The sequence below is a fragment of the Eschrichtius robustus genome, chromosome 12, assembly GCF_028021215.1.
Source record: "Eschrichtius robustus isolate mEscRob2 chromosome 12, mEscRob2.pri, whole genome shotgun sequence".
NCBI lineage: Eukaryota > Metazoa > Chordata > Mammalia > Artiodactyla > Eschrichtiidae > Eschrichtius > Eschrichtius robustus.
In genome coordinates this window covers 72,271,544-72,295,771 of record NC_090835.1, presented here as the reverse complement: position 1 = coordinate 72,295,771, position 24,228 = coordinate 72,271,544, and the positions used below count along the sequence as shown (strand labels likewise).

General features: G+C 41.9%; 1 protein-coding gene and 1 long non-coding RNA gene across 2 annotated transcripts in view; one reads left to right on the top strand and one right to left on the bottom strand.

Annotated features, from left to right (window-relative positions):
* Window positions 1-1,108: 1,108 nt before the first annotated feature.
* On the bottom strand, window positions 1,109-16,921 carry LOC137774167 (uncharacterized). Its single transcript, XR_011075781.1, has 3 exons — window positions 16,795-16,921; window positions 14,568-14,723; window positions 1,109-1,303 (listed from the first exon to the last, which is right to left on the bottom strand). It is a non-coding gene; the product is annotated as an uncharacterized lncRNA (long non-coding RNA).
* Window positions 16,922-17,034: 113 nt separating this feature from the next.
* Window positions 17,035-24,228, top strand: part of BTBD9 (BTB domain containing 9) — a 409,107-nt gene continuing 401,913 nt past the window's right edge. The window contains exon 1 of the mRNA XM_068559438.1: window positions 17,035-17,137. The gene's annotated coding sequence lies outside the window, so the exon portion shown is untranslated. The remainder of the gene's footprint in view (window positions 17,138-24,228) is intronic.

The following is a 24,228-nucleotide window of genomic DNA, read 5'->3' as shown; positions in this document are numbered from 1 at the left end:
ATGGTGGGTGGTTGACAGCCTTTTGTGAAGAGTGAGTCATCCCATTGAGATTCTCACCTAAATAGGAACATTTCTCTCTTCATGGGGGTGGACAGAGGGAGCCTGCAGGCAATCCAGGTTTTTCCTTAAGAAAACCAATTCTTCAAAATAAGAAGAACGAAGTATTCAAGTTTGTAAAGTTCTATTCAATAGAGCAGAGGGTCTGCAAACTCACAGACAAGTCATGTTTTTTTTTTTTAAAACAAAGTACGCATTAGTTACCAATGTTAAGAGATGAATAGATTTCAAATCTGGCAAGCCCAGATGCTCGCACACCACCTGGCAACAATCTGCTGGCTGGGTGTGGAGCATTTGCCCACCCTTTAGGAATCTGAATGTCCTGTTGGCGGATGAAGATTTGGATGGAAAAATTTTCAAAGAAGAAATTATCAGTTGCTGACTCTCGCTAAGAAAAATCTGAATAAAGCTCCCATGAAATGTATGGCTTTTAGCAAAATGACTGCTCAGTAAATCTACCTGGAAGAATTCCTTGTAAAACATAACCTTAAGTAAAGAAATGAATCTGATTCTGAGTTACTGGATCTAAACCAGTTAAATTTCAGGACATGTACCAAAATAATTATTTTAGTTTTAGAACAGGTGATCTTCATCCATTTCTGACAAATGCTAAACCACAGAATCAACCGTACATTAAAGTTAATTATAATAAAATATCATCAGCATTAAGGAAGATTGACTTTCTTATCTCCAAAGCAAGATAGCATATGTTCAAATAATACAAAAGTGGTTTCACATTATTTAGTTTAAAAATAAGGAGGGCCACAACTTGCCTGTTTTATGATACTTGAAATACTTTCTGATCTGTCTGAACACCAATTCTATTGATCTGGACTTTCAAGGCCACAGAAGTCCTGGTTTTATAGGGTTCTATATTGAACTCATGGAGCTCAACCTGAAACAAGTTCTTGTCCACAGAGCCAAAGCCTGAGAAATCATGCAAAGCTGCAACCTTTCTTTTAAAAGCAAAGTTTACTTTTTCTAATTATAAAATAAATGTACAATATCAATAACTTAGAAAATAAAGAAGAATTTAGACTGTTTTCCCCCAGGTTTTTATTTTGAAAAATTTCAAAATAAATTTTGACAGAATTTTATTTTGAAAAATTTCAAAATAAATTTCAACAGAATACAGATATGCAGGCCAAGGGTCCTTCCAGTTACTAATGCTGAGCCACAAATTTCTCAGAGCTTCTTGGCAGTCAGAGTGAAAGAAGAAAACAGCCAGTTATGTAATTCACAGCACCTATAAGGAGAAAACATAGCAGTTACTCAAGATTAGCCAAGTGTTTCATGGCATCTGGCTGAGAGAGAAAAATTCTCTTATTAAAAAAATTTTTTTTTTAATTTTAAAATTTTAATTTATTTTTTAATTGGGGTATAGTTGCTTTACAGTGTTGTTAGTTTCTGCTGTACAACGAAGTGTACAGCTATATGTATACAACTATATGTATACATATATCCCTCCCTCTTGGACCTCCCTCCCACCCACCCCCCCCAATCCCACCCATCTAGGTCACCACAGAGCACTGAGCTGATCTCCCTGTGCTATATAGCAGGTTCCCACTAGCTATCTATTTTACACATGATAGTGTATATATGTCAGTCTTAATCTCCCAATTGATCCCACCCCCCCTTCCCCCCATGAGAGAAAAATTCTCTTGTGTTCACTTCATAAAGAATACAAAGTGAGGGCTTCCCTGGTGGCGCAGTGGTTGAGAATCTGCCTGCCAATGCAGGGGACACGGGTTCGAGCCCTGGTCTGGGAAGATCCCACATGCCGCGGAGCAACTAGGCCCATGAGCCACAACTACTGAGCCTGCACGTCTGGAGCCTGTGCTCCGCAACAAGAGAGGCCACGACAGTGAGAGGTCCGCGCACTGCAATGAAGAGTGGCCCCCGCTTGCCACAACTAGAGAAAGCCCTAGCACAGAAACGAAGACCCAACACAGCCAAAAATAAATATATTAAAAAAAAAAAAAAAGAAAGAAAAAAGAATACAAAGTGGTATCACACACAATAACCTTACAATTACTGCACTGGTGAGTTCTGTAAACTATGTCATCTAGAATCTCTCAATGTTAGCAGAGTGTGTATGGTATGAAGAAGGGCAGCAGCCTGGGGGTTAAGAGCATGGGCTCTAGAACCTAACTACTTGGGTTTGAATCCTGGTTCCATGACTACTAATTGTGTGACCTTGAGTAAATTACTTAACTTTTCTAGGCCTTAGTTTCCTGAATTATAAAGTACTGTGATTAATGATATTTCCTCTCTCAAAGGGGTATGAAGCTTAAATGAGTTAATGCCCAGAACATACTTAAAACAGTACCTGGCACATAGTAAGCATCATCATTATTTCAGTAAACGCTAAAATAAAGGTGTACACATGATGTAATAGTACAGAGGACGGGCACTTAGACCAAATAAGGGCTGGAGGGAAGGTTTCCTAAAGAGAGGATGCCTGGTTTACTACTTAACTGCTGTTAATGTGACCTTGGCCCAATTACTTAAACTTGGTATCCCCACCTGCTAAAACAGAGATATAATATCATTTACTAATACAATGAACTGATGTTTGTGAAATTAAATGAGATAATATATGAGGATTAGATGAGCAAACGGAAGAGAGCATGGCATGTAAAACAAATGTTTCCACTTGGATCTGGTGGAAAAGTAAATAAACTACTCTTGCATTCAAATTTTACATGTGTCCATTTTTCCAATTAAAGGGTGTACTTAAGTTCACAAGTAGCTGTACATAAATATTCATTCAGATCACAACAAAGCTACCTAAAAGTAATATTAAACGATCAGTGGTGGATTAGCACAACTCTCCTGGTTTTTTTTATCACCATGGAAATGCCTTATGGTTACATCAGTTTTGAGGCACATTGTGTCCACCTGAGAGAGTAGGTAAATATAACAGCTTGATTTCCATTTGGAAAAAATGACTACTCCCTCATCTGCATTACTTTATATATCCCTCATGTCACTTCATACAGAATTCTATTATAGTATGTAGAATACTGTGTTATAGTCACGGTTCATTCGATTTATACCTTGCTTTGTTTAAAAAAGAACTATGGCAATTAGTTACATCCTTATATGTTTATCTCCCTTCCAAAACTGTGAGTTTCTCAAGTAACTGTATCATATCCACATCCATAGTATCTGGACATAAGCTGGAACATAATATACTGATTCTCACTGTTTGGTGAAATGAGTAGGATTTGAAGTGTGCTGTTATAAGCAAATGAGTCTAATATAAAGTTAAGGGGGAGAGAGACCTTCAAGATGGCGGAGGAGTAAGACATGGAGATTACCTTCCTCTCCACAAATATATCAGAAATACATCTACATTTGGAACAACTCCTACAGAACACCTACTGAACGCTGGCAGAAGACCTCAGACTTCCCAAAAGGCAAGAAACTCCCCACGTACCTGGGTAGGGCAAAAGAAAAAAGAAAAAACAGAGACAAAAGAATAGGGACAGGACCTACACCTCTGGGAGGGAGCTGTGAAGGAGGAAAAGTTTCCACACACTAGGAAGCCCCTTCACTGGCGGACACGGGGGGTGGCAGGGGGGAAGCTTCGGAGCCACGGAGGAGAGTGCAGCAACAGGGGTGCAGAGGGCAAAGTGGAGAGATTCCCACACAAAGGATCAGTGCCAACCAGCACTCACCAGCCCAAGAGGCTTGTCTGCTCACCCGCCGGGGTGGGCGGGGGCTGGGAGCTGAGGCTCAGGCTTCGGAGGTCGGATCCCAGGGAGAGGACTGGGGTTGGCTGTGTGAACACAGCCTGAGGGGGCTAGTGCACCACACCTAGCCAGGAGGGAGTCCGGGAAAAAGTCTGGAACTGCCTAAGAGGCAAGAGACCATTGTTTCAGGGTGCATGAGGAGAGGGGATTCAGAGCACTGCCTAAACGAGCTCCAGAGATGGGCACGAGCCATGGCTATCAGCGTGGACCCCAGAGACGGGCATGAAATGCTAAGGCGGCTGCTGCAGCCACCAATAAGCCTGTGTGCAAGCACAGGTCACTATCCACACTTCCCCTCCCAGGAGCCTGTGTAGCTCGCCACTGCCAGGGTCCCGTGATCCAGGGACAACTTCCCCGGGAGAACACACAGCGTGCCTCAGGCTGCTGCAACATCACGCCGGCCTCTGCCGTGGCAGGCTCACCCCACATTCCATACCTCTCCCTCCTCCCAGCCTGAGTGAGCCAGAGACCCCTAATCAGCTGCTACTTTAACCCCGTCCTGTCTGAGTAAAGAACAGACGCCCTCAGGCGACCTACACGCAAAGGCGGGGCCAAATGCAAAGCTGAACCCCGGGAGCTGTGCAAAGAAAGAAGAGAAAGGGAAATCTCTCCCAGGAGCTTCAGGAGCAGTGGATTAAATCTCCACAATCAACGTGAAGTGCCCTGCATCTCTGGAATATCTGAACCTATAACGAATCATCCCAAAATTGAGGCGGTGGACTTTAGGAGCAACTGTAGACTTGGGGTTCGCTTTCTGCATCTAATTTGTTTCGGTTTTATGTTTGTCTTAGTTTAGTATTGAGAGTTTATTATCACTGGTAGATTTGTTTATTGATTTGATTGCTCTCTTCCTTTTTTTATATATATATATAGACATATATATATATTTTTCCTTTTACTCTTTTTGTGTGTGTGTATGTGTATGCTTCTTTGTGTGATTTTGTCTGTATAGCTTTGCTTTTACCATTTGTCCTAGGGTTCTGTCTGTCCGTTGTTTTTGGTTTGTTTGTTCTAGTATAGTTTATACCATTTTTTATCACTGGTGGATTTGTTTTTTGGTTTGGTTGCTCTCTTCTTTCTTTCTTTCTTCCTTTTTTTCAACTTTTTATTACTTTTAAATTTCTTTTAATTTTTAATAATTTTTTTAGTTTTTATTTTAATAACTTTATTTTATTTTATTTTTTTCTTTCTTTCTTTATATTTTTTCTCCCTTTTCTTCTGAGCCATGTGGCTGACAGGTCTTCATGCTCTGGCTGAGTGTCAGGCCTGTGCCTCCGAGGTGGGAGAGCCAACTTCAGGACATTGGTCCACCAGAGACCTCCTGGCTCCACGTAATATCAAATGGCGAAAGCTCTCCAAGAGATCTCCATCTCAACGCTAAGACCCAGCTCCACTCAATGACCAGCAAGCTACAGTGCTGGACACCCTATGCCAAACAACTAGCAAGACAGGAACACAACCCCACCCATTAGTAGAGAGGCTGCCTAAAATCATAATAAGGTCACAGACACCCCAAAACACACCACCAGACACAGTCCTGGCCACCAGAAAGACAAGATCCAGCCTCATCCAACAGAACACAGGCACCAGTCTGCTCCATCAGGAAGGCTACACAACCCACTAAACCAACCCTAGCCACTGGAGGCAGACACCAAAAACAACGGCAACTACGAACCTGCAGCCTGCGAAAAGGAGACCCCAAACACACAGTAAGTTAAGCAAAATGAGAAGACAGAGAAACACACAGCAGATGAAGGAGCAAGGTAAAAACCCACCAGACCAAACAAATGAAGAGGAAATAGGAAGTCTACCTGAAAAAGAAGTCAGAGTAAGGATAGTAAAGATGATCCAAAATCTTGGAAATAGAATGGAGAAAATACAACAAATGTTTAACAAGGACCTAGAAGAACTAAAGAACAAACAAACAATGATGAACAACACAGTAAATGAAATTAAAAATTCTCTAGAAGGAATCAGTAGCAGAATAACTGAGGCAGAAAAACAGATAAATGACCTGGAAGATAAAATAGTGGAAATAACTACCACAGAGCAGAATAAAGAAAAAAGAATGAAAAGAATTGAGGACAGTCTCAGAGACTTCTGGGACAACATTAAATGCACCAAAATTTGAATTATAGGGGTCCCAGGAGAAGAAGAGAAAAAGGGACTGAGAAAATATTTGAAGAGATTAGAGTTGAAAACTTCCCCAATATGGGAAAGGAAATAGTCAATCAAGTCCAGGAAGCCCAGAGAGTCCCATACAGGATAAATCCAAGGAGAAACACACCAAGACACAAATTAATCAAACTATCAAAAATGAAATGCAAAGAAAAAATATTAAAAGCAGCAAGGGAAAAACAACAAATGACATACAAGGTAATCCCCATAAGGTTAACAGCTGATCTTTCAACAGAAACTCTGCAAGCCAGAAGGGAGTGGCAGGACATATTTAAAGTGATCAAAGGGAAAAACCTACAAACAAGATTTCTCTACCCAGCAAGGATCTCATTAACATTCAATGGAGAAATTAAAACCTTTACAGACAAGCAAAAGCTAGGAGAATTCAGCAGCACCAAACCAGCTTTACAACAAATGCTAAAGGAACTTCTCTAGGCAGGAAACACAAGAGAAGGAAAAGACCTATGATAAAAAACCCAAAACAGGGAGGTAGGGGCAAGATGGCGGAAGAGTAAGACGTGGAGATCACCTTCCTTCCCACAGATACAGTAGAAATATATCTACACGTGGAACTGCTCCTACAGAACACCCACTGAACGCTGGCAGAAGACGTCAGACCTCCCAAAAGGCAAGAAAATCCCCACGTATTTGGGTAGGATAAAAGAAAAAAGAAATAACAGAGACAAAAGAATTGGGACGGGACCTGCACCAGTGGGAGGGAGCCGTGAAGGAGGAAAGGGTTCCACACACTACGAAGCCCCTTCGCGGGCGGAGACTGCGGGTGGCAGAGGGGGGGGCTTCGGAGCCACGGAGGAGAGTGCAGCCACAGGGGTGCGGAGGGCAAAGTGGAGAGATTCCCGCACGGAGGATCGGTGCCGACCAGCACTCACCAGCCCGAGAGGCTTGTCTGCTCAGCCGCTGGGGCGGGCGGGGGCTGGGAGCTGAGGCTCCGGCTTCGGTGCTAGCCGGGAGGGAGTCCAGGAAAAAGTCTGCAGCTGCCGAAGAGGCAAGAGACTTTTTCTTGCCTCTTTGTTTCGCTGCACGCAAGGAGAGGGGATTCAGAGCGCCGCCTAAACGAGCTCCAGAGACGGGCGCGAGCCGCGGCTATCAGCGCGGATCCCACAGCAACAGGGGTGCAGAGGGAAAAACGGAGAGATTCCCGCACAGAGGCTCGGCGCCGAGCAGCACTCACCAGTCCGAGAGGCTTGTCTGCTCACCCGCCGGGGCGGGCGGGGGCTGGGAGCCGAGGCTCTGGCTTCAGTCGGATCACAGGGAGAGGACTGGGGCTGGCGGCGTGAACACAGCCTGAAGGGGTTGGCGCACCACAGCTAGCCGGGAGGGAGCCCGAGAAAAAGTCTGCAGCCGCTGAAGAGGCAAGAGACTTTTTCTTGCCTCTTTGTTTCGCGACGCGCAAGGAGAGGGGATTCAGAGCGCCGCCTAAACGAACTCCAGAGACGGGCGTGAGCCGCGGCTAACAGCGCGGACCCCAGAGACAGGCGTGAGCTGCGGTTATCCGCGCGGACCCCAGAGACGGGCATGAGACGCTAAGGCTGCTTCTGCCACCACCAAGAAGCCTGTGTGCGAGCACAGGTCACTCTCCACACCGCCCCTCCCGGGAGCCAGTGCAGCTCGCCACTGCCAGGCTTCCGTGATCTGGGGACAACTTCCCCGGGAGAACGCACGGCGTGCCTCAGGCTGCTGCAACGTCACGCGGCCTCTGCTGCTGCAGGCTTGTCCCACATCCGTGCCCCTCCCTCCCCCCCCCCGGCCTGAGTGAGCTAGAGCCCCCGAAGCAGCTGCTCCTTTAACCCCGTTCTGTCTGGGCGGGGAACGGACGCCCTCAGGCGACCTACATGCAGAGGCGGGTCCAAATCCAAAGCTGAACCCTGGAAGCTGTACGAACAAAGAAGAGAAAGGGAAATCTCTCCCAGCAGCCTCAGAAGCAGCGGATTAAAGCTCCACAAACAACTTGATGTGCCTGCATCTGTTGAATACCTGAATAGACAACAAATCATCCCAAATTCAAGAGGTGGACTTTGGGAGCAGGATATATTAATTTTTCCCCTTTTCCTTTTTTTGTGAGTGTATATGTATATGCTTCTGGGTGAGATTTTGTGAGTATAGCTTTGCTTTCACCATTAGTCCTAGGGTTAGGTCCGTCCGTTTTTTTTTTTTACTTAAAAAATTTTTTTCCTAATAAATGTTTTCTTAATAATTTTTTCCTTATTTTCTATTTTTAGAAATTAAAAAAAATTTTAATAAGTTTTTTCATATTTTTTATTTTAAAAAATTAAAAAATTTTTTTCTTAATAAATTTTTTTCTTAATAACTTTTTTCTTATTTTTTATTATAAAAAATTAATAAATCTATTTTTAAAAATAAAAAAATTTTTTTTGAATACATTTACTCATAATAATTTTTTTTCTTATTTTTTATTATAATAGCTTTATTTTATTTTATTTTATCCTCTTTCTTTCTATTTTTTTCTCCCTTATATTATGAGCTGTGTGGATGAAAGGCTCTTGGTGCTCCAGCCAGGCATCAGGGCTGTGCCTCTGAGGTGGGAGAGCCAACTTCAGGACACTGGTCCACAAGAGACCTCCCAGCTCCACGTAATACCAAACAGCGAAAATCTCTCAGAGATCTCCATCTCAACATCAAGACCCAGCTTCACTCAACGACCAGCAAGCTACAGTGCTGGACACCCTATGCCAAACAACTAGCAAGACACGAACACAGCCCCATCCATTAGCAGAGAGGCTGCCTAAAATAATAATAAGGCCACAGACACCCCAAAACACACCACCAGATGTGGACGTGCCCATCAGAAAGACAAGATCCAACCTCATCCACCAGAACACAGGCACTAGGCCCCTCCACCAGGAAGCCTACACAACCCACTGAACCAACCTTAGCCACTGGGGACAGATACCCAAAACAATGGGAACTACGAACCTGCAGCCTGTGAAAAGGAGACCCCAAACACAGTAAGATAAGCAAAATGAGAAGACAAAAAAACACACAGCAGATAAAGGAGCAGGGTCAAAACACCCCAGACCTAACAAATGAAGAGGAAATAGGCAGTCTACCTGAAAAAGAATTCAGAATAATTATAGTAAAGATGATCCAAAATCTTGGAAATAGAATAGACAAAATGCAAGAAACATTTAACAAGGATGTAGAAGAACTAAAGAGGAACCAAGCAACGATGAAAAACACAATAAATGAAATTAAAAATACTCTAGACGGGATCAATAGCAGAATAACTGAGGCAGAAGAATGGATAAGTGACCTGGAAGATAAAATAGTGGAAATAACTACTGCAGAGCAGGATAAAGAAAAAAGAGACCTCTGGGACAACATTAAACGCACCAACATTCGAATTATAGGGGTCCCAGAAGAAGAAGAGAAAAAGAAAGGGACTGAGAAAATATTTGAAGAGATTATAGTTGAAAACTTCCCTAATATGGGAGAGGAAATAGTTAATCAAGTCCTGGAAGCACAGAGAGTCCCATACAGGATAAATCCAAGGAGAAACACGCCAAGACACATATTAATCAAACTATCAAAAATTCAATACAAAGAAAACATATTAAAAGCAGCAAGGGAAAAACAACAAATAACACACAAGGGAATCCCCATAAGGTTAACAGCTGATCTTTCAGCAGAAACTCTGCAAGCCAGAAGGGAGTGGCAGGATATACTTAAAGTCATGAAGGAGAAAAACCTACAACCAAGGTTACTCTGCCCAGCAAGGATCTCATTCAGATTTGATGGAGAAATTAAAACCTTTACAGACAAGCAAAAGCTGAGAGAGTTCAGCACCACCAAACCAGCTTTACAACAAATGCTAAAGGAACTTCTCTAGTCAAGAAACACAAGAGAAGGAAAACACCTACAATAACAAACCCAAAACATTTAAGAAAATGGTAATAGGAACATACATATCAATAATTACCTTAAATGTAAATGGATTAAATGCTCCCACCAAAAGACACAGACTGGCTGAATGGATACAAAAACAAGACCCATATATATGCTGTCTACAAGAGACCCACTTCAGACCTAGAGACACATACAGACTGAAAGTGAGGGGATGGAAAAAGATATTCCATGCAAATGGAAATCAAAAGAAAGCTGGAGTAGCAATTCTCATATCAGACAAAATAGACTTTAAAATAAAGACTATTACAAGAGACAAAGAAGGACACTATATAATGATCAAGGGATCGATCCAAGAGGAAGGTATAACAATTGTAAATATTTATGCACCCAATATAGGAGCACCTCAATACATAAGGCAAATACTAACAGCCATAAAAGGGGAAATCGACAGTAACACAATCATAGTAGGAGACTTTAACACCCCACTTTCATCAATGGACAGATCATCCAAAATGAAAATAAATAAGGAAACACAAGCTTTAAATGATACATTAAACAAGATGGACTTAATTGATATTTATAGGACATTCCATCCAAAAACAACAGAATACACTTTCTTCTCAAGTGCTCATGGAAAATTCTTGGGTCACAAATCAAGCATTGGTAAATTTAAGAAAATTGAAATTGTATCAAATATCTTTTCTGACTACAACGCTATGAAACTAGTTGTCCATTACAGGAAAAAAGTCTGTAAAAAATACAAACACAAGGAGGCTAAACAATACACTACTAAATAACCAAGAGATCACTGAAGAAATCAAAGGGAGAATTAAAAATACCTAGAAACAAATGACAGTGAAAACCCGACAACCCAAACCTATGGGATGCAGCAAAAGCAGTTCTAAGAGGGAAGTTTATAGCAATACAATCCTACCTTAAGAAACAAAAAATATCTCAAATAAACAACCTAACCTTACACCTAAAGAAATTAGAGAAAGAAGAACAAAAAAACCCCAAAGGTAGCAGAAGGAAAGAAATCATAAAGCTCAGATCAGAAACAAATGAAAAAGAAATGAAGGAAACATAGCAAAGATCAATAAAACTAAAAGCTGGGTCTTTGAGAAGATAAACAAAATTGATAAACCATTAGCCAGACTCATCAAGAAAAAAAGGGAGAAGACCCAAATCAACAGAAATGAAAAAGGAGAAGTAACAACTGACACTGCAGAAATACAAAGGCTCATGAGAGATTACTACAAGCAAGTATATGCCAATAGAATGGACAACCTGGAAGAAATGGACAAATTCTTAGAAAAGCACAACCTTCTGAGACTGAACCAGGAAGAAATAGAAAATATAAACAGACCAATCACAAGCACTGAAATTGAAACTGTGATTAAAAATGTTGCAACAAACAAAAGCCCTGGACCAGATGGCTTCACAGGCAAATTCTATCAAACATTTAGAGAAGAGCTAACACCTACCCTTCTCAAACTCTTCCAAAATATAGTACAGGGAGGAACACTCCCAAACTCATTCTACGAGGCCACCATCACCCTGATACCAAAACCAGACAAAGATGTCAGAAAGAAAGAAAATTACAGGCCAATTATCACTGATGAACATAGAGGCAAAAATCCTCAACAAAATACTAGCAAACAGAATCCAACAGCACATTAAAAGGATCATACACCATGATCAAGTGGGGTTTATCCCAGGAATGCAAGGATTCTTCAATATACACAAATCAATCAATGTGATAAAACATATTAATAAATTGAAGGAGAAAAAACATATGATCATCTCAATCGATGCAGAAAAAGCTTTTGACAAAATTCAACCCCCATTTATGACAACAACCCTCCAGAAAGTAGGCATAGAGGGAACTTACCTCAATATAATAAAGGCCATATAAGACAAACCCACAGCCAACATCATTCTCAATGGTGACAAACTGAAACCATTTCCTCTAAGATCAGGAACAAGACAAGGTTGTCCACTCTCACCACTATTGTTCAGCATAGTTTTGGAAGTTTAAGCCACAGCAATCAGAGAAGAAAAAGAAATTAAAGGAATCCAAATCAGAAAAGAAGACGTAAAGCTGTCATTGTTTGCAGATGATATGATACTATACATAGAGTATCCTAAAGATGCTACCAGAAAACTACTAGAGGTAATCAATGAATTTGGTAAAGTAGCAGGATACAAAATTAATGCACCAGAAATCTCTTGCATTCCTATACATTAATGATGAACAGTGAGAAAGAGAAATTAAGGAAACACTCCCATTTACCATTGAAACAAAAAAATAAAATACCTAGGAATAAACCTACCTAAGGAGACAAAAGACCTGTATGCAGAAAACTATAAGACACTGATGAAAGAAATTAAAGATGGTACAAACATATGGAGAGATATACCATGTTCTTGGAATGGAAGAATGAACAGTATGAAAATGACTCTACTACCCAAAGCAATCTACAGATTCAATGCAATCCCTATCAAACTACCAGTGGCATTTTTCACAGAACTAGAACACAATATTTCACAATTTGTATGGAAACACAGAAGACCCTGAATAGCCATAGCAATCTTTTTTTTTTTTTTTTTTTTTTACTGCAGGTTCTTATTAGGCATCAGTTTTATACACATCAGTGTATACATGTCAATCCCAAGCCATAGCAATCTTGAGAAAGAAAAACGGAGCTGGAGGAATCAGGCTTCCGGACTTCAGACTATACTACAAAGCTACAGTAATCAAGATAGTATGGTACTGGCACAAAAAGAGAAATATAGATCAATGGAACAGGATAGAAAGCCCAGAGATAAACCCACGCACATATGGTCACCTTATTTTTGATAAAGGAGGCAAGAATATACATTGGAGAAAAGACAGCCTCTTCAGTAAGTGGTGCTGGGAAAACTGGACAGCTACATGTAAAAGAATTAAATTAGAACACTCCTTAACACCATACACAAAAATAAACTCAAAATGGATTAAAGACCTAAACGTAAGGCCAGAAACTATAAAACTCTTAGAGGAAAACACAGGCAGAACACTCTGTGACATAAATCACAGCAAGATCCTTTTTGACCCACCTTCTAGAGAAATGGAAATAAAAACAAAAATTAACAAATGGGACCTAATGAAACTTGAAAGCTTTTGCACAGCAAGGGAAACCATAAACAAGACGAAAAGACAACCCTCAGAATGGGAGAAAATATTTGCAAATGAAACAATTGACAAAGGATTAATCTCCAAAATTAACAAGCAGCTCATGCAGCTCAATATTAATAAAACAAACAACCCAATCCAAAAATGGGCAGAAGGCCTAAACAAACATTTCGCCAAAGAAGATATACAGATTGCCAACACACACATGAAAGGATGCTCAACATCACTAATCATTAGAGAAATGCAAGTCAAAACTACAATGAGGTATCACCTCACACCAGTCAGAATGACCATCATCAAAAAATCTACAAACAATAAATGCTGGAGAGGGTGTGAAGAAAAGGGAACCCTCTTGCACTGTTGGTGGGAATGTAAATTGATACAGCCACTACGGAGAACAGTATGGAGGTTCCTTAAAAAGCTAAAATTAGAACTACTGTACGACCCAGCAATCCCACTACTGGGCATATACCCTGAGAAAACCATAGTTCAAAAAGAGTCATGTACCACAACGTTCATTGCAGCTCTATTTACCACAGCCAGGACCTGGAAGCAACCTAAGTGTCCATCGACAGATGAATGGATAAAGAAGATGTGGCACATATATACAATGGAATATTACCCAGCAATAAAAAGAAATGAAATTGAGTTATTTGTAGTGAGGTGGATGGACGTAGAGTCTGTCATACAGAGTGAAGTAAGTCAGAAAGAGAAAAACAAATACCGTATGCTAACACACAGATATGGAATCTATAGAAAAAAAAGGTTCTGATGAACCTAGGGGCAGGACAGGAATAAAGACGCAGATGTAGAGAATGGACTTGAGGACATGGGGAGGGGGAAGGGGAAGCTGGGATGACGTGAGAGAGTGGCATGGACATATATACACTACCAAATGTAAAACAGATAGCTAGTGGGAAGCAGCTGCATAGCACAGGGAGATCAGCTCAGTGCTTTGTGACCACCTAGAGGGGTGGGATAGGGAGGATGGGAGGGAGATGCAAGAGGGAGGGGATATGGGGATATCTGTATGTGTATGGCTGATTCACTTTGTTATACAGCAGAAACTACCACACCATTGTAAAGCAATTATACTTGTATAAAGATGTTAAAAAAAAATAAAGTTAAGGGGACTCTCTAGGAATTTATGTGAAAGTCAGTCAGTCTGATCCTCTCCTTCGTTAGATGAGAAACCAAAGCATGGAATAGTTAAGTGATTTGCCAAAGGTTACTTAGCTAGTTAATGGCCAGAACTAAGAGTAGAATCTCAAACTGCCATCAACTAGTCCATATGGCAATCCACTATACTGACCTGCCTTTCTGACCCAAGTAATTTCGTGTCTATCTCTACTACCTCACTAAAGTTGCTATTGTTGGTCACTAATCACTTTTGTGTTGCTAAATCCAGTCAGTGCTTTTCAGCCCTTGATATACTTGCCCTATTTGTGGTCTCTGACTCTGCTCAGACCATATTGCAATTCTTTCCCACCTTGGTTTCAGGGCATTACACTCACCTAGTTCTTTTATCTCTCTGGCCATTGTTCCTCAGACTTTGTGGGCTTCCATTCATCTGCCACTGCCTTTTAAACTCAGTACTTCCCGGGGATCTATCTTTGGTCCTCTGTATTGTTTCTTCTATATTTTCTGATTGATCTCATCCATGCCTAGGACTTAAATTACCAATTATTGATATAAGTTAATGTCCTCTAAATCTATTTTAACTCAACTTCTCTCCTCATTCGCAGACTCGTGTAATTCGACTGTTTATTGGATATTTCCCTCTGGATGTGAAGGTTCCCTTCATCAAGTCACAGTCATCTTGCAGTAGTCTTTGAGGGAGCCTAATAAATTGCACCCTTTTTTCTAGATAAAACAGAATGCAGCAGGGGACCAACTATCATCTTTGTTACTGAATGTATTCATTTTCTATTGCTGTTGTAACAAATTACCACAAAATTAGTGGCTTAAAACAACACAAACTTATTATCTTACAGTTCTGGAGGTCAGACATTCTAAAATCAAGGCATTGGCAGGGCTGCGTTCTCTCTTGGGGTTCTAGAGGAGAATCTGTTTCCTTGCCTTTTCCAGCTTCTAAAGGCTGCCTGCATTCCTTGGCTCCATCTTCAAAGCCAGCAGCACAGATTCTTAAAATCTTTCTCTCTGACCTCTGCTTCCACCATCATATCTCATTCTCTGACCCTCCTGCCTCCAATCCAGCCAGATAATCCAAGACAATCTCCCCACCTCAAGATCCTTAATTTAACACACCTGCAAAGTCCCTCTTGCCCTGTAAGGTAACATTCACAGGTTTTGGAGATTAGGACATGAAAATCTTTCAGGAGCCATAATTCTGTATACTACAAATGACAAAATTAGTATTGGATATTACCTGTGGACAGAGAGCTTCCTAATGCGAAACTCTGGTATTAAATAGGCTTACTAACTTTGTAGCCCTGGACCAGGCACCCTCAACCCCACCCCCAGGCCCTGCTCCTGGTGAATCAGAAAAGAACACAAAGATAGTTCCCTGATGGAAGCTTTCCTTTAAGAGGAAAGTGATGGGATGGGCTACACCTGTCCCGTTTCTCCTTTTAAATTCACCAAATAGGAAGTCACTGCTCTAGGGAGGAGTGAGCTGGGGGCAGGTGCAGTGAGAGGCTAAGATCATATTATATATATTATATATTTTATTAACAGATGTCACTCTGTGTGGAAGGAAACATCATGAGTGGAGAATAAGTGTTTCCCCAACAAACATATCCATTTTTGAACACATCATCATTTTCCACAAATCCAATCATCCTCCTGGGACTATCACCAGCACTATCTAATACGCTGGATCAGAAACTTGTGGATAACCGAGACTCATTTTTATTCACATTTTGTTAAATGTTTCCACCACCTACCCCAGCACCCGTGCTAGAAACTTGGCTTACTCATTTATCCCTCACTCAGCGCTGTCAATTCTACCACATTAACAGCGCTCACATCTATCCCTTCCTCTACACTCCCACTGCCAAAGCTTTGGTTAAGGCTCTGATCTCTTCTTACCTGGGGTACAGCAATGGCCTCATAACTGATCTCCCTGCCTCAAGCTTTGTTCTTCCTGTTTATTTTCACTTCCATACCTTTACTCATGAAGCTTCCTTTGGCTGGGATTACGTCCTTCCCAGTCACTCTCTCCAAATCCCCACACCCCAGTGGACCTCCAGTTCGCCCAAGTGCCTAGCAGAATTGACTGTCCAACATCCAGGATCAGACTTGAACCTAGGTTTCCCTGACTCCAAAGTCCATGCTCTTAACTGCTCTTGCTCGACTGCCTTCTCTTATAATAAAGATATTTTAAAGTCTAGTGAGTTTTACACTTTAAAAAGCACCTTTGCATACATTATTTTCTTTTAGCGGTACAATTCTTCAACGTAGTAAAGATGGGTACTGTTATTCTTATTTATATAATGAGGAAACAGAGGAATTCAAGGCCCGGTCCATCACACGCTGCTGCTGAGTTAACGAGTGTCATTCAGCAGCCTTACACATTAACCGCGCACTCATTCCCTTCTGGTCCCAGTCCCTGGAGAACCTTCCTGCACTTCGCAGAAGTAGCCGATGGGGTTCCAGCGAGTCTGGACTAGGCCACTGCTGACTCCACCACAGGCGCCCGGGCGATCACGGCAGCGAGCTTTCCATTTGCAGTGACGAGATCGGTGAGGCCATACAGTGACGTATAGTGACGTAACTTACCCGGAGCTAGGTGCCGGCAGGGCAGCCACACCCTGGGGCCCACTGCTCAGGAGGGCAGCGGGTCGGGCGGGTGGGGGAAAGCCGCAAAACCCGCGGGACCCGGCCTCGCGGCCCTAAACCCACGGTTCCCGCCTGCCCGCCGCTAATCGGTTGCTACGTGACGCCAGCGCGCAGAGGCGCGTGCGCGGCCACGGCGGTGTGCGTGACAGCGGACGCGCGCCGCGGCGGCGGCGAGGACGGCGGCGACGGCAGGGGCCGAGGGGGCGGTCGCTACGAGGCGGGTGCGGAGCGGGCGGAAGAGGCGTCTGTGCGGGCGGTGAGGTCGCAGAGGAGCATCGTGGGGGTGAGTAGCCGCGGCCTCACCAGGGAGGTGGGGCCTGGCCGCACCTGCTGCGCGGGCCCGGGGCGCGGGGACGCGCGCCCCTACACGCTCCTCAGCTGCTTTTTCCAGGGGCGGGGAAGGAGTGGGGACGGGGGCTGACGAGGGTCAGTTCCTGGGCTCGGTCGCTGTGGGAAGCGGCAGCAGCTGGCCGGCGAAGAGTCTCTAGTTCTGGAATGTGTTGTAGGAAGGAGGTGTTTGGGGACCTCGGGGTGGCTCTGCCAGGCTCCCAGGCCGAGGACTCGGAATCCCGAGAAGCCAGGTTCCTAGAGCAGCCTCGCATCCTGCCTGAGACGAGCTGGCGCGAGACCGAGACCAGGCGGAACCGGGGACGCCGAGGTTGGGGTCCGGAAAGTTTGGCACTACTGGGGCCCTCAGCGCCCCTGCCCTGGCTGGGCTCTGAGGCGGAGCTGGTTGTTATGGAGGGAGTTGTGAATCAGTGCCTGCGTGCGGCGTCAGACACACCCACGACCTGGAGAAGGTGATCTGTCAGTGTACAGAGGGTGCGGCCCACCTGTTGCCTAGTGTTTCCAACTTCGTGTGTGTGCGCACGTGCTTAATGCACGCCCCAAACTTTGTCGGCCCTACGCATTTTATCACGTTGTTGCTACGGGTTTTGAGGCCACGGGGCGGCTAGCCATCCTCAGTTCTTCCTCATAGACTCACATCAGCTGTTTTGTTTCCCTAAACCATGTTGTGCTTCTGTCGTTATTAGGGCCGAGGAAGTGTGGAGGCACCGGTTTTTCTTTTTCTTAAAAGTAGCACAGGCTTGCTATTTACTAAGCAGAAAATACAGATTCTGTTCAGCGTGTGAGCTGGAAAATGTCGATGGTCTGACAAGCCTGATTGGGTGCAGCTGATCGTTAGCCCAGTGCTTTCTTCTCAGTGCGCTGGACTCCCTCGTGGGTAGATGTGTGGCTGCAGTAGTGACCATGCTCGGCAGAAAGGAGTATTGGAGGTAGGAAGGAAGTCAGTCTTCTGACCGTTGATGAAGGCAGTGCCTAGAAACGGTAGAAAGACAGGCTATACTGAAATTTAATCATGATTTGTGCAAGAAAATTGAAGAAAATAACTTGTAACTTCTCATTTGGATCTAAAATTCTGTGATTCAGTTTCATAACTGAGGATCTGTAAAGTATGTTGTTTGAGGTTCTTACGTCTCGGAACCAGTGATAACCTTGCTCTGTAGCTCTTAGGGTACTCGGAATTCAGTATCTCTTGCGCTCTAGACTATAATAGCTTTTAGGACAGGGATCACGTTTGTTTTTCAGGGCCATATCTCCAGTACCTACAAAAGTGCCTGCCACAGAGTAGGCACGCAGTAGATATTTATTATATGTGACACCGTGGATAAGTCATAACACGCAGTTAGCTCAGTCCTTCAAGTAGTTAATACATGTGCCCCCTCTGCCTAGTATTATGCTGCGTATGGGAGGAGGACTGTGGGATTACAAATGACATAAAAGACCTGGCTTTTTTCTTTTAAGGGCAAACAGTCTAGCTAGGAAAATAAAGCATATTATATAAAATAATTATGAAACCAAATGAGGTAGTATGTAAACAGGTGTTATGTGAAGTGCTATACTTTAAGTGCAGTAGAAATTTAGAAAAGATAAGACTTGTGGGCTGAATTAGTGAACTCCGGAAGAGGTAAGATTTCATCTCATCTTTGAAAGAAGTGTAAAACTTCTGTTAGAGAAGAGATAAGTCATATGTTGAGAAAAATAGTGTGAATTTGGTCATTGGGGGATATATTGCGGCAACTTACATGTCCCATGAGAGGGGAAAATTGGAGAGATAAGGTTTAGTAGGTTGGGGAGGGAAAGTGTTAAGACTAAGGCAGGCTCATCAGCATCCCACTGATAACAAGATGGAGCCTACTTTCTGGGAGGGATGGGAGTTGTGTTACTCAGAGTAGAGTCTTAAAACAATCATAAGTGTTATCATTACTTAAAAGGAAAGGATATTATCGTTGAACCAAAATCAGGTTGTTGTATACCTCTGATTTCAGTACTAATTTGAATAAATGCCTCACTAATGTGCGTGTATCTTATGTATTTAGTCAGCAGCGCATGTCCTCATTTCTAAAATCTACCTATGTGCTTGGGCCGTTCCATTGGAAATTTACTGAAATGATGTACCCAAAGCAATTATCGAGCTACTCTCAGTGACACAGTTTTGCTTGGGATTATCTCTTATAGTGGTCTGAGGTTTGTAGTTACTGCTGATCCTGTAAAAAATAAAAATAATGTTAGCTGGGAAAGGAGTCTATTTGAAGAAGGATACTCAAAAATATTGACAAAAAGATTTGAGAAAATTAAAGATGCGGCTCTTAAATATTGAACCTTTAGTCTTTATCTTTTGTTGTTATGTGAGCTTTCTTTTGAGTGTTGCATAAACCTGAAATTGAATTGCTAACCTGTGTAATGTTGCAACACCAAATGTTATTTAACAACTCAGCAAATATTTATTGGGTGCTGGCTATGTCTAGGCACTGTGTTGGATGCCAGCAAGACAAAGAATAAAACACAGTATACCTGAGATACCAAGTGTTCATCAGAGGGGACAAACACTAACCATGATGTGCTGTGATAAGAGTTCACCACTTTTGGAATGAATAAAATGCTGAAGGAATAGATCACTTTGGCTGGGGAAATAAATTGATAGAGTCAGGGAAAACTTTAAAGAGAAGACGGTGGAACTTAGCCCTGAAGGTTAAGTCGTATTTTGCTACATGGAAAAGGGAAAACAATCATTCCAGCCAGAGAGGAGAGTATAAGCAAAATTGCCAAAGATTAAAATTGAATGGGAAAACCTTGAGTTGTCTTTTGTAGGCTTCTTGTATGGCAGAAGTGATGAGACAGGAAAGGTATGGTTGGAGCCAAATTACAAGGGAGTCTTCCATTCTAAAAAGCCTAGTCTCCCTCCTTCCAACACTACCCCCGTGCTGGTGATAGAGAACCTTGAAAGGTAGAATAATCAGATCAGAAAGTTAACAGGCAGTTCATATGCAGAACTGCATGAGAGCGGAGAGGGCGGGAGACCAGTTAGGATGTAGGTGAGAGATGCTGGGAGCCTGAAGAGGGACAGTGGGAATGGATGGCTTGTAAAGATATTTTAGATGTTAAAAAATTTCTAAATGTTATGAACAGCTAGAGGTGAGAGAGAGTGAGAAGTCAAAGGTGACATGTCCAGCTTGAGTAACTGGGGATTCTGAGAACATTAAAATAGAAAACACAGGAGGAGGAACAGATTTACAGTGGAGGGAAGAAATGATGGCATGTTAATTTTAAGGCCCATGTGTGGAGTTTAGAGAGGCCCATTAGGTAACTAGAAACTCTACTCCAGAGTTTATGAGAAAGTTTAGGAATAATTGTAATGTAACTGACAGCCTCCAAGGCTATGGAAGTAGTACCATTCTGGGACTTAGTATAGTAGTTAATGCTGTGGACTTTGGAGTCAGGAAAACCTGAAATCAAATCTCTGTTATGCCACTATTGGTTGGGATGGGTAACCTTGGGCAAGTTATTTAGCCATCTGTAAACCTAAGTTTCTTCTGAAAAGTGGGGTTAATAATATTTTAAAGAATTGTGGAGATTAAGATGGTATGTGCCCAGCAGTTAGCACAATGCCTAGCTGATATATGCTTAATAAATGACAGCTGTTTCTATTAGTAGTAGTGATAGTTACAGTTGCAGAGGTAGTAGAAGAAAAGATATTCCTATGCAGAAAAGTTGAGAGCGAGAACTGGAAACGGCAAAGAGTGGAATTTTTGGAAATCAACACTTAAATCAAACTTAGATGGTTTCTCAAACTTGAGCATGCATCAGAAATACCTGGAGGCTGTGGTAAAACACAGATTTCTGAGTCCCACCCCCAAAGTTTCTGATTCCGTAGGTCTGGGTGTGGCTCCTGAATTTGCATTTTGAACAAGTTTTCAGGTGATGCTGATGTTGTTATTCCCAGGACCACGCTTTGAGAACCACTGATTTAGAGGGTTAGCATAGAGACTAACAAAGAGATTGAGTTTGGAGAACCCGGAGAGTTTAGAGAAGGATAAGGAAATAACAGCCTGCAGACTCTCTAGATCCACCAGTCTGCTTTCCAGTTCCATGAACCTCATCTCCTTATTTCTGTTTTCTCCAGAATTTGGTATAATGCTTGGCACATAGCATTGTTTGAATGAGCCTTTGAAGCTTCTTAATACTGTCCTTGTGCATGATTGCACGTAGTCACACACAGATTTCATTCATCCTCATATCTCTGTTGGGTCAGAGAAGTTACTGTTTCTAATGTTAGACACACACACACACACAAACACAATAACTACAGAAAATTTCTTTCAAATACCTGATGCATAGCTAGATGCTTTTGACTTTGTATTAGATTCCCCCCTCCCCGCCCACTTTTTTTAAATGTCAGAAAGTCCAATTTGCAAAATAATTGTCAGTAACAAGTGTCAAGATTACAATCTGTATCTTGTATTAGGCACTTTGCAGGTTTATAGGGTAAGCAAATAATATACTCCCTGTACCTGGGATGTTTACAATAGGATGGGCAAAACTTAAAGGAAAGAAACAGGGTGAGATATAATCACAGAAATGTGGAAGGAGAGGAACCAGAATATAAGGACTTATTTCTTGTATGCCAATATACTTTGGATCTTACATGTCTCATATACTCATATAGCACAAATGTTAGTCCTAATCTATGATTGGAAGTTATAAGAGAGTTCTGTTGTATAAGGAAATCAAACAATAGTTGTGCAAAGATATAAACACATTGAAAAGAGATTTCAGGAGTTAAATTGTAGCTAGACCAGTGAGCTACTCACCACGCTTCCTGGGTTCTTGTTCTCTCTCATTTATTCTTTCTGCTAACATTCATTAAGTATTCACTATATGCCAGAAACTGTACAGAGTGCTGCACATAGAGAAATGCTCATTGCTCTGGGTATCCAACACTGGCTTTAGTTAGGGGGTATGATACTGTGTGTGAATGAGTGTGCACACACCTTGTCAGGGGAAGATCTGATGCCTGAATTTTATAATCTTGAGAATATATTGATATGAGTAGACATCAAGGACTTGAAGTTAAATTCATTCAGCCTTATGTATGTATGCAAGGGGCCACGAGAAAATATAGAGATACATGGAAATTTTTTAAAGCAATCAAAGAATATATAATTTGGTAGAGCAGAAAAACATATTTACAGTACTACATAGAATATGGTAAGTGCTATATAAGTATTGATCACAGACTAGGTTCTCCAATACTTGTTGAGCACCTGAGTGTTCAGTTTGGATTTCAACTCATAAGCTATTATGATGTTCCAGAAATTATAAGATGTCATAAATCCACATTAATCTCCTGGGCTGCCTTTTGGGTCTTTATATGATACAAAAAATATTCTGGCAGTCTGTGTCCTTGTTTTCTTGGTTAGGGAAATATAGTACGTAAGTAACAAGATCATTAACTACTAGCTACTGTTTATCAAGTGGCTGTATTATGCTAAGCCTTTTCTCTAAGTCATTTAATTCTTATAATAACAACCTTGTAAACTGGATATTATCCTCATTTTACTAGTAAGGCAACCAAGTTTCAGAATGGGGAGAACAGTTTGCCTGTGTTTGTGACCAGTGAGATGGGACAGGGCTTCAGCCCCATGCTTGGTCTTCAGAGCCAGTGCTCTTCACGGATGTCAGCATGGGGCCCTAGCATGCAAATCTCCAGGTGAAGAAATCCAATCTTGTTTCTGCTGATTCGGGGAAAGTTGTTTGAGAAGTTAGAATTTTAATAACTGCCTGAATGATTGAAAAGAATTTGGTAATATTGTTAGGAATGGAGGGGAAACGGAGGTAGACAATTAAAGGTCCTGAAGCTGATTTTCCAGTGAAGACATGCTATATTTGACCCAAAACTTTTTAGTCAACTGACAGGTTATTCTACATAAACATTCAGATTTTCCATTCTCTATGTATAGGTGCAGTCTTCTAGAGGAAGAATTGTACTTTTCCAAGCTAATGACATTTAAAGTAAATTCACAACTATTTTTTTGACACTTAGGGAAAAATATCGTGCTGCTCACCCCAAACAACGTATACTTGAGATTTCTCAGCTAATTGTCTTTCTCTCCGCACCACTTATTCCTTTCACCCACCCAAGTGTTTATTTTAAAATCTATTTACAAGCTAAATACTTGTCTGTATATTCTACTTCTGGTTTAATGTTCTTATTCTGATTAGATTTATCCCTTTTGGGTCCTATTTTGTACATTCCTGGAAATATCGATTATAATTATCTTTGTAAAGCATAGGTGATTTCCACTAATTTCATAATAAATTTTTAAATAAAATTATAGTGATACAAATGGATAAATATTAAACCCTGTATTTGTTATCTGTTGCTGTTTAACAACTTATCTCTAAATTTTGCTGCTTAAAACAACAGACATTTCTTATCCAACGATATCTTTGGGTCAGGAATTCAGTTGAAGCTTAGTTGGGTGGACTCTGACTCGGTTGCAGTCGAGCTGTGACCAGCCTTGCAGCAGTCATCTGAAGGCTTGACTGGGGCTGGAGGATCTGTCTCCAAGATGGCTGCAGCCTTAGGTCTTTCTAGGGCTGCTTGAGTATCCCCACAACATGTCAGCTGGCTTTACCCAGAGCAAGTGATACAAGAGAGAGCAAGGAGGGAACCACAGGCCTGTATATCCTATCTTGATGATACACACTGCCACTTCTGCTATATTCTGTTTGTTAAAAATGAGTCACTAAGTCCAGCCCACACTCAAGGGAAACCAGTTAGGCTCCAGCTTTTTGGGAGGGATGTCAAAGGATTTGTAGACATATTTTAAAACAACCATAAGTACTTTGTCCTATGAAGCCATTTCCTCAGCTGAAATTGATTGTCTCTGTTGTAGCACATGCTGTAATCTTTCTAACTTGTGTATTCACAGTATTTTCTGGAATACTTTGGAGAAAAGGTAGTGGTTTTTTAAAAAATCTAAAGCAAGTTTTACTTTTTTATTTTTTTTTCTGGCCACGCCACGTGGC